Genomic DNA, 9,981 nt, shown 5'->3' with positions numbered 1-9,981 from the left:
TTGGTTAACATAACAAGCGTTGACAGTATTGTAGTTGAGTGTAATTTAGCTTGCGGCAGTTACTCTGAGGGAAAACAAAAACATATAATCTACAAATTTTTACCAAAGGTTCCTAGCGGTTATTTAATAAACGAAGTACCATCACCGATTATTTATGTACCTTTGAATACACATCGAATTCAAACTATTAATGTAAAGGTAACGGACCAGAACGGATCATTTATTGATTTCCGCGGAGATACAATTACAATTAGGTTGCACATACGTGAAAAGTAATGGGTTATCTTATTTTCAACCCACGTTCGAATAAGACCAATCAAGTCATTAGAGAAAGGAACGCGATAGCGACAACACCTAAAAACAAACGTGCTTTGTTGGCTAAAAGCGCGAGAATATTAGAAAAGTTGGGTTTTATAGTTGATTGGCGACATGTTAGGCGGGGGAGCGGCAGCAATTAGTGAAATTCTGGATGTGGAGACAGACCTTCAGTTTTATAATGATATTACTAAATTCCAATTTCACACTCATACAGTTTATTCGGGACAGGAAATAAAAAACTCTGACGAGGCATGTATTGGCATAAATTCTTTAGATGTCTATTCTTTACCTTGTAAATCATTCATATTGATTGAGGGAACAGTTAACTGTACAAAACCGGGAAAAGACCCAGCCGATGCACCAGTTGCAGCAGACTATAAATTAAGCAGTAACGTAATCGGCAACCTTTTCGACGAAATACGATATGAATTAGCAGGTCAGCAAATTTCTAAATCAAGATTGATTGGGCCCTCAGGGCAGCTTTCATTATGAAAGTTGACGGGTGTGGCAATCCCGGGGATACCCGAGCAAGTGGTGGATGCACAGTAGTTAGTTGGCTTCAACATCAAGTGCCAAGGTGATGGGAGGGGTGGCAGACGTCTCATCATCATCGTGAGCATCCACTGCGGGAGGAGATATACCTCTTGAAAAAACTAGGGACCATCAAGCTCCGGATGGTAGCACCCTTTAAGGGCTCCTTCCTAGGGTTACTAGGTGAAAACCGGCCAACGGTCTCGAAGGCGGATGAGGAGTAATCCCAACGGCGGAGAGAGTGGAAGAGCCTAGGGAGAAAACCCAAATAAAATCCAGGGTGGGCAATGCTCTGTAAACTGTGGTGAAAGTAGTTTGCCTGGGAGAAGAAAACTCTACACAAATTGACTGGCCCTCCAGGTTGGGGGTTGAATCGTTAGGCCAGCCCCCTGACATTCACAAAAATTTTACTTGCTAAAAATCCCAATAACAAGCCTCGGAATACGGACTGGAATCAACGGAAACAAAAACATAGGACACGGAAACGATTGATGAATATTGGATGTTGGAACATACAGGGACTGAACACCAAACAGGAGCAGGTGTTCAAAGAACTCCTCCGGTACAAAATGGATATCGCAGTACTGAGTGAGACTAAGAAGAAGGGCCAAGGAAATAGCTTCAAAGATGGTTACTTATACTTTTGGAGTGGAGTGGATAAATCAGCTAGGGCTAAGGCTGGTGTAGCTATGGCAGTAAGAAAGAACATGGAGAAAAATATAACAGACTGGAATCCTGTAGATGAAAGAATTATTACGGTTGACATGATAATACGGGGAAGAGAGGTGAAGATATTTGGTATTTATGCACCCACGGATGACTCTGATGCAAACACTAAGGACGCCTTTTTTGACAAACTCTCTGAGGAACTGATCAAAACAAAAAGCAGACAAGAAATAATCTTATTAGGGGACTTTAATGGAAGAGTAGGACAAAAAATAGACAGTGGAATAATTGGACGACATGGGGAGGATGTAGTGAATGATAACGGTATGAGATGGATTGAGTTGTGTGAGCAATATTCACTGAGAATATTGAACGGATTTTTCCAGCACAAGGATATACATAAGTATACTTGGACGCAAAATACAAGGAATCTGAAATCGATAATTGATTATGTAGTGATTAAACAAGACTCGGCCATAACACCTTACGATGTCAAAGTTTGGAGAGGAGCTGAATGTGGTTCGGATCATCGTCTTGTGAAAGCCCCGGTCAATATCAAATACAATAAGAGACAAAGACTGCAGGAACAGAACAATAGAGGGGAAATCGCAACATCATACAACATAGATGGTTTAAAAAATGAATCCACAAGTTTTCTTTATAAGCTGCGTTTGGCACAAAAATTAAAAGATGACATTACCGGCACAGCAGAAGAAATGTATGATAATGTGAAGAACAAAATTCACAAGGCAGCAATGGAAGCATTAGGTCCAAAAGTAAAAACGAAACACAGTAATTATTGGTGGACTGACGATCTAAAAGATCTGGTGGAAGAAAAGAAGAAGCTGTATCATAAATTTTTAGTATCTAAGGATGTCGAAGACAGGAAAAATTATAATAGAATTAAATACACAGTGAAAAAGGAAATAATAAAAGCGAAAAACCAAACTTGGGATGAAAAATGTGCAGAAATAAGCTCAATGATTGGAGGATCTAGGTCTAGGGAAGCTTGGGCCACTATAAACAATCTAAAAAAAAATTTGAATGAAAAAAGAAAAATTAATCCTATAAGAATAGAACAATGGAAGGAGCATTATAATAATCTTTTGACAGAGCACCGTACTGAATATCTAGAGACAGGAATAGATGTAGAGGAAATAGTAATAAGAGAAGCAGAGCCAATTAAGTTGGAAGAAATAAAAACAGCACTGCTTAAAATGAAGAATAATAAAGCCCCAGGACCAGGTGATTTGCCTATCGAGCTAATTAAAAACGCCACCATGAGAATGCTGGAACTGCTGTGTGAAATTTTTAACAGGTGTTTGAAAGGAGATCAGATTCCTAAAGACTGGAAGATATCATATATACATTCCATTTACAAAAAGGGAAATCGAAGGGATTGTAATAATTATCGAGGTATTAGTGTAACATCATCCATTGGAAAGCTTTATGAAAGAGTTTTAAAAAATAGAATAGAACAGGAAATAATAGAAATAGAGGAGCAAAGTGGATTCAGACCAGGCCGTTCCTGTGTGGACAATCTATTCACCCTGAGACATCTAATAGAAAAGTGACTAGCAAGAGGTATGGAATTGCATGCTACTTTTATAGATCTGTGTAAAGCATTTGATTCAGTTCCATTACAGAAATTATGGCTCACAATGAAGGAAGCAGGCGTAAATAATGTGTTCATAAATGCAGTGAAAGCATTGTACAAGGAAAATCAAGCAGTAATAAAAATTGGCGATAAAAACTCTGAAGCCTTTTCTCAAACCAAAGGGGTCAAACAGGGTTCCTGCCTCTCTCCAACCCTATTCAAAATTTATATGTGTACTGCTCTAAAGAAATGGACACAAAAATGCAGCCCAATGGGAATTGAGCTGGAGGATTCCAAGGTACATACATTCCTCTTCGCGGATGATCAGGTAGTTTTAGCAGAAGATCATCAGGACATGACCTATATGATAATAAAATTGATAGAAGAATACAAAAAATGGGGCTTGGAGGTTAACACAGAAAAGACACAATATATGCAGTTCGGAGGCACAGGACAGGATATTGAAACTGAAAATGGATTGATTAGAAATGTTAAGGAGTACAAGTACCTCGGCGTTGTTATTAGTGATGATGGAAGGGATAGAGTGGATATCATGGGGAAGATAAGGAAGGGAAAAAATATGATAAGAGCACTACATCCAATCCTATGGAATAAAAACATAACCAAAAATACAAAAAAAATATTTACCAGGCAATGATTGAGCCAGTCATGACGTATGGGTCAGAAGTGTGGTGTGTGGACAAATTAACTACTCAAAAACTTCTTTCAGCGGAAATGATGTACTGGAGGAGGAGTTTAGGATTGACGTTGCTGGAGCGAATCAGGAATGATATAATAAGAGAGAGAATGAGCGCAAAAAACACAATAATGGATGTCATTGGAGAGAAACAATTGAAATGGTATGGACACCTGCGCAGAATGAATGAAGGAAGACTTCCTTTGCAAGTATGGAATTGGGTACCAGCGAACAGAAATAGGCGTGGAAGACCGCGAAAGAAATGGGTATCCAATGTCCACATTGAAATGGAGAGTAGAGGTCTCTTTGAAGGAGACTGGATAGATAAGGAAAGATGGCGATTGGGGTGCGAGAAGCGACACAACTGAAGTTGCAAAAACTCGCTATATATATATATATATTCTGTGTTCCGCTGAAATTAATCCTCCCGTTTTTTAAAGATTTTCAAAGAATAATTTTAAATTTGAAACAGGAACTCGTCTTATTGAGGTCACCGACAGATCTAAATTGTGTTGAGTCTCAAAGTGGAACAAACGTTAGTGTGAAAATTACAAAACTGCAATGGCGGATGCCCTACATAACTTTAGAAGATCATGTAAGACTGAAATTTTTGAGACTGCTTGATGCTGACACTCCACTGAAATTAGGTTTCCGCCATTGGGAAATTTGTGAATTACCAAATTTGCAAAATTCACTTAACCATTCTTGGGCAGTTCGTACCACATCGAGTTTTGATAGTCCAAAATACGTTATAATTGCATTTCAAACTGATCGTAAGAATAAAATTAAAAAATCAATATCTAATTTCGATAGCTGCAGTATTTACAATGTTAAAGTATATTTGAACAGTGAGTATTATCCATATGAAAATCTGCTAGGTAAGAAGGAGGTTTTATACCGGATGTTCTTGGATTTCGCGCCCTCGTATTATAATCATTCAATCAATAGCGAACTCGGAACAGAAATCGATTTTAAAACATTTTGTGAATCAATACCGCTGATTGTTGTAGATTGTTCACACCAACCAAGTCATTTGAAATCATCCACAGATGTTCGTATTGAAATGGAATTTAAAAGTGCAGTACCTGCAAATACTTCCGCGTATTGCGTTTTAATTAGTGATCGTGTGATGGAATACACACCTCTCACGAGCATGGTGAAAGAAGTTCAGTAATTTTATTGATAGAGCGCACTGCCTATATAAGGTGTGCATTCTGCTCAATTTAGTTCATTATCAGTTTCACCTTTGAACAGACAACATGTCCTATTCTTTGTGTTCTGATATTTTGGACAAGCCACAAACTCGCTCTATTGGTATTCAGTGCGATCTTGATAGTTTCTATTATGAAGCAAGGTGCAGTACACCGAAGCCGCTGGAGGTGGAGGAGGAGGGGAAACGAGAAGAGAAAGATGAAGGATTCGAGGGTACACCAAAGCCGCTGCAGGTGGAGGAGGAGAAACGAGAAGAGGAGGGGAGAGACGAAGGATTCAATGAGGCCGGCGAAGAGAAAGAAGTGCACAAGGAAGCGAGTGCTAAAATTGCTACGGTCGATCTTCACTGGTTTAAACAAGATTGTAATCAAATTATTGTGAAAGAACTTGCCATAATTGATCAGTTTAATAATTATATTGTGTTCCATTTCAAATCACCATTTGCAAAGACAGAATTGAGTGCAAAATTGTATAACGATGTAACATGGTTAGAACGTCACTATCATAAAATAAAATGGGAAGATGGAGATTTAGAATACAGTGAGTCATTAATACGTGATTACCTTGCAGCTTATGAGAAAATTTTCACAAAAGGAACTGAGAAAGCAAAGTTTTTAAGAAGATTGCATAGCCACGTTCAATGTATACCAGAGGATTTTCCAAAACCTGATTTCAGCTTTTTCACTAGTTCATGGTGTTATGCTGCGTGCAACATTCATAAAAATAAACCACATTCTCGCTGTGCTTTATCCTCTGCTCAACATTATAATTCTTTGTTGTTTAAAAATATGTATCAAACAAATAATTTCTTGTGCGAAAACAATCGAATGCAAAGTATGAAAATGGCTCCAATGTACACAAATTCACAGAAAAGAAACTTTGCTCGTTATGGATTCTTCTACAACGGAAAGGATCTACAGTGTGTTTATTGCCTGCATGCATTGAGACTGCATAAAGCGCGTACATGTTGTCTATTGTCAATTGATGAAGAAAGACCGCTTAATTACTCTATAATAGTTCCTGCATATACTTAGTTTTCTTCATTCGCTCAACAACATGGATCCGAGAAAGTGGTTGGCTGCTGACAACGAATTGGAAGTGAGGTTAAAAAACTGTATTGATTGGTACAATGAGTGTGAAAGTGCAATTAGGAAATCAACTCCTGAAAATTATAGTTTGGCGAAGCAATTGAAAGACATTTTTCTAAGCACGGTTAATTTAAATGATATAAGAGACTATCTATGTTATTATCGTCCTCATAATTTGTGTATAGATAAGCTAATTAGAATTGAAGATGAAATTATGAATAGTTGTGTCGAAATGTGTAGATAAACGTTTTCTGCCTTCAAATGATTTTTCATTCCGATATCCCATTCACGTTTTTTAGTTTAGTTGCTGCTTAGAGCTAGACCAGACAACACGTGTGGGGTGATCTTTTAGTACACGAGCACCTATAACACGTGCATCTCATCAATTTAGAAATCTTTCCCCCTCATTCGAGACACGTCAAACATCTGCGAGATGCAGTGTTATGGTTTTTCAAAATTCAAAAAATTATCTCGTCTCTTGTTGTCAATTTCATTTAATGAATTTGATTCAATTGCGAAGAATATTAAATTTTCAACAGGATGTCAAGATGTTGATTTACCGTTAACAAAAACAGAAAATGTACACTTTTCGATTCTATCTGAGATTTTCGAACTGCTCAATATTCTAGACAGCGGACATCTACATTATGATTGTACAAATGATTCGTCATTATCTGTTGTTAAAAATTCCGATGAACTTTGGAAATGCTTGTACGATATTGCAGATAAAAAATGTAAAAGAACTTAGATCAATGTAGAGATTTATAGCATTAGATGCGAGAGAATTTCTCAATTCAATTGGATGTAGAGAGAGAGAGAGAGTCATTGACCTCACTCTGGATTAGAGTAATATGGATTCACTTTAATCTGTCAGCAAAGGAATTTTTCCCCCTCATCTATACTGGGAGAGAATTTCTCAATTGATCCTTATCTCCTTTCCTTTCGTAATAAAGAAGGGTGCGGGAAAGAGATGCCCCGAGTAAAAGAAGGAGATCTCTCTCTCTTGAGCCCGTCATCGTAGTATATCATTAGAGCGAAATGGATTCACTTCAATCTGTCAGTATAGCATTAGATGTAGAAATATGAATTCACTTTAATCTGACACCAAAGGAATTTCTCAAAGTGAGTCTGGCATCATAGTATAGCATTAGAGCGAAATGGATTCACTTCAATCTGACAGTATAGCATTAGATGTAGAAATATGGATTCACTTCAATCTGTCAGTATAGCATTAGATGTAGAAATATGGATTCACTTTAATTTGACAGTAGAGAATTTTTCCCTCTTTTCATCCCCCTCACCACCACAGGGCAGGGGGAAGGGGAAATCTATTTTTAGAAAGAGAGAGAAAGATATATCTCTCTCTTTTCATCCCCCTCACCACCACAGGGCAGGGGGAAGGGGAAATCTATTTTTAGAAAGAGAGAGAAAGATATATCTCTCTCTTTTCATCCCCCTCACCTCCACTGGGCAGGGGGAAGGGGAAATCTATTTTTAGAAAGAGAGAGAAAGATATATCTCTCTCTTTTCATCCCCCTCACCACCACAGGGCAGGGGGAAGGGGAAATCTATTTTTAGAAAGAGAGAGAAAGATATATCTCTCTCTTTTCATCCCCCTCACCTCCACTGGGCAGGGGGAAGGGGAAATCTATTTTTAGAAAGAGAGAGAGAGAAAGATATATCTCTCTCTCTCTCTATCCCCCTCACCTCCACTGGACAGGGGGAAGCCCCCTCACCGCCACTGGGCAGGGGGGAGGGGAAATCTATTTTTAGAACACCCCCCTCCCTACAGGCGGGGGGAAGGGGAGGAGGGATGGACGAGGGGTGAGAGGGGGGAGGGGGTTTTGGAGCAAAAAAGCCCGTCTTAAATCTTGAACTTACTCTACTGGCCTCAGTCAGAACTCTTCACCCTAATTTATCTCTTAATTATGATGTATCCTCAATTGGACAATAAACGTGAGACTAATTTGGACAATAGGACAATCTAATTGAACAATAGAGACTTGGATGTGTAGAAACATTAAAACATTGAAATCACTACCTTCACAGTAATTCTAAAAACTTAACATCCTTTTTGGGACACTATAAAAACCAATAATCAAGTAAAGTGAGGAACTACTTACCAAGGAGTTGTGTCTTTCGGAAAGCTTTCTATGTGGTGACAGGCAGACATAAATGGCATTTTTATTTCTAAAAAGAAAAACGTATTAGTAGAAGAACGAGTTAAGTAGAAGAAGTAATAATTAAAAAGATTGAATGCATCATACTAGAGATTAATCTACTCTCAATCCACATGAAATTTATATTGATTTTTATTTCTAAGGGTTGCATCCATTTTGCAGGTATCGTATAGAGCACTAGCTGACTAAAGAGTGCAGCCTTACTTGTCTTAGCTATCATGGCCGACATATTCCCTGTTTTGATAAGCCTAAAAGTTTGGTCAGAATGGACTCCCTACTTTCAAATCAGTGAAGAGTGCGCAGGTGAATAGTGGAATAAGAGTGGTGGTGTTATATGGCGGAAACTATGTCATTTTAAGTATTCATGTTCATCATGCAGTGTTAAGGTGAGCATCGAGGCTTTATTGTTGGAACGTTCTTTAAAAACAATGACAATGTGGTAGCGACGCAGATGCTTTTTGTAGGCGGTTTGGTTTGAATCTTCATGACAGTTCCTGATCTGGTCGAAAGGATCTGCACTTCCTAGAAAACAAGCTGGGCAACCTAAAAAAGGTGGGGTACCTGAAAATATCGCGGCAGTGAGGGCGTCCATTGAACAATCCCTATCGCGCTCTGTGCGGAAACATCCAGCTCCACTTGCAATATCGTCCAGAAAAGGAAGGCGAATTTTACACTTCGATCTCCATTTACACCCCTAAAAGATTATGGTTGTTTCAGACGACTGGTTAAAGCATACAGATGCTTGCAACGCACTCTTAACCTCTGTGCAACACGATACTATTCAGTGGTCTCTGGATCAGTAAATACAGGAAGTACAGATCCAGTCGACCATACAATAGTAAGCCATTCCTTAATGGCGTCGCATAGGTTCATCAGAAAGCCAGTCATGATGATTCAAACCAAACCACCTAAAAAAGGTTTAAAAGTTGCATTTTTCAGCGTTTTGCTTCCACGCTCATATCTTGAAAACAATATGCATTCAACCGACATAACTAACTATTCAAAAATGAAGCTTGATACATTCTCTACACTTTTTGTTTAGTGAAATTTCGTGATATTCCCAACAGTTCCCCAGATATTCGCTCTTGAAGGTGTGTAATTCTTAAAATAGCAGGTTTTTATTCAATGTTCTGCTCTTTCATGGGTCATAGCTCTCCAAAAATGCATCATAAAATGGGGACTTTTGATATGTTCTCCTCCCAACTAGTTACAACATAGCTGATAAGTCAAAAATGTTGTTTAAAACATCCCCTCCAAATTCCTTTGTCAATTGGTCTATTGTTGCAAAAATGGATATTTCACACTCAACACTAAAGCTGCTGCAAAAGGTGTTGAGAAATTTGTAAAAGTGTGAATTTATACATCAAATTGAGGAGAATTTAATGCTCTATAAGCTCATAATCAACATGGATTTTTCCCATCGATTTTTAAAAAGTTATAAAAGCAAAAATAGAAAAAAATTGGTGGCAAATGTGTTTTTTTTAATGTCACACCTTCAAGAGCGGATATCTCGAAAACTAGAGGAGATCAAAAAAAGTTGTAGAATGAATATTGTAGGAGATCATGTAAGCTTTAATTTGTTATATATGATAGTTATGGTAAGTCCTTAAGATACATATTTTTGAGTTTTATGCGAGAAACCAAAAAATGGTAAATGGAAACCACAATTTTTATACTGGGACAAAGTCACCA

This window comes from Nilaparvata lugens, chromosome X (genome assembly GCF_014356525.2).
Source record: "Nilaparvata lugens isolate BPH chromosome X, ASM1435652v1, whole genome shotgun sequence".
Taxonomy (NCBI): domain Eukaryota; kingdom Metazoa; phylum Arthropoda; class Insecta; order Hemiptera; family Delphacidae; genus Nilaparvata; species Nilaparvata lugens.
Note: the sequence above shows the minus strand (reverse complement) of the source record.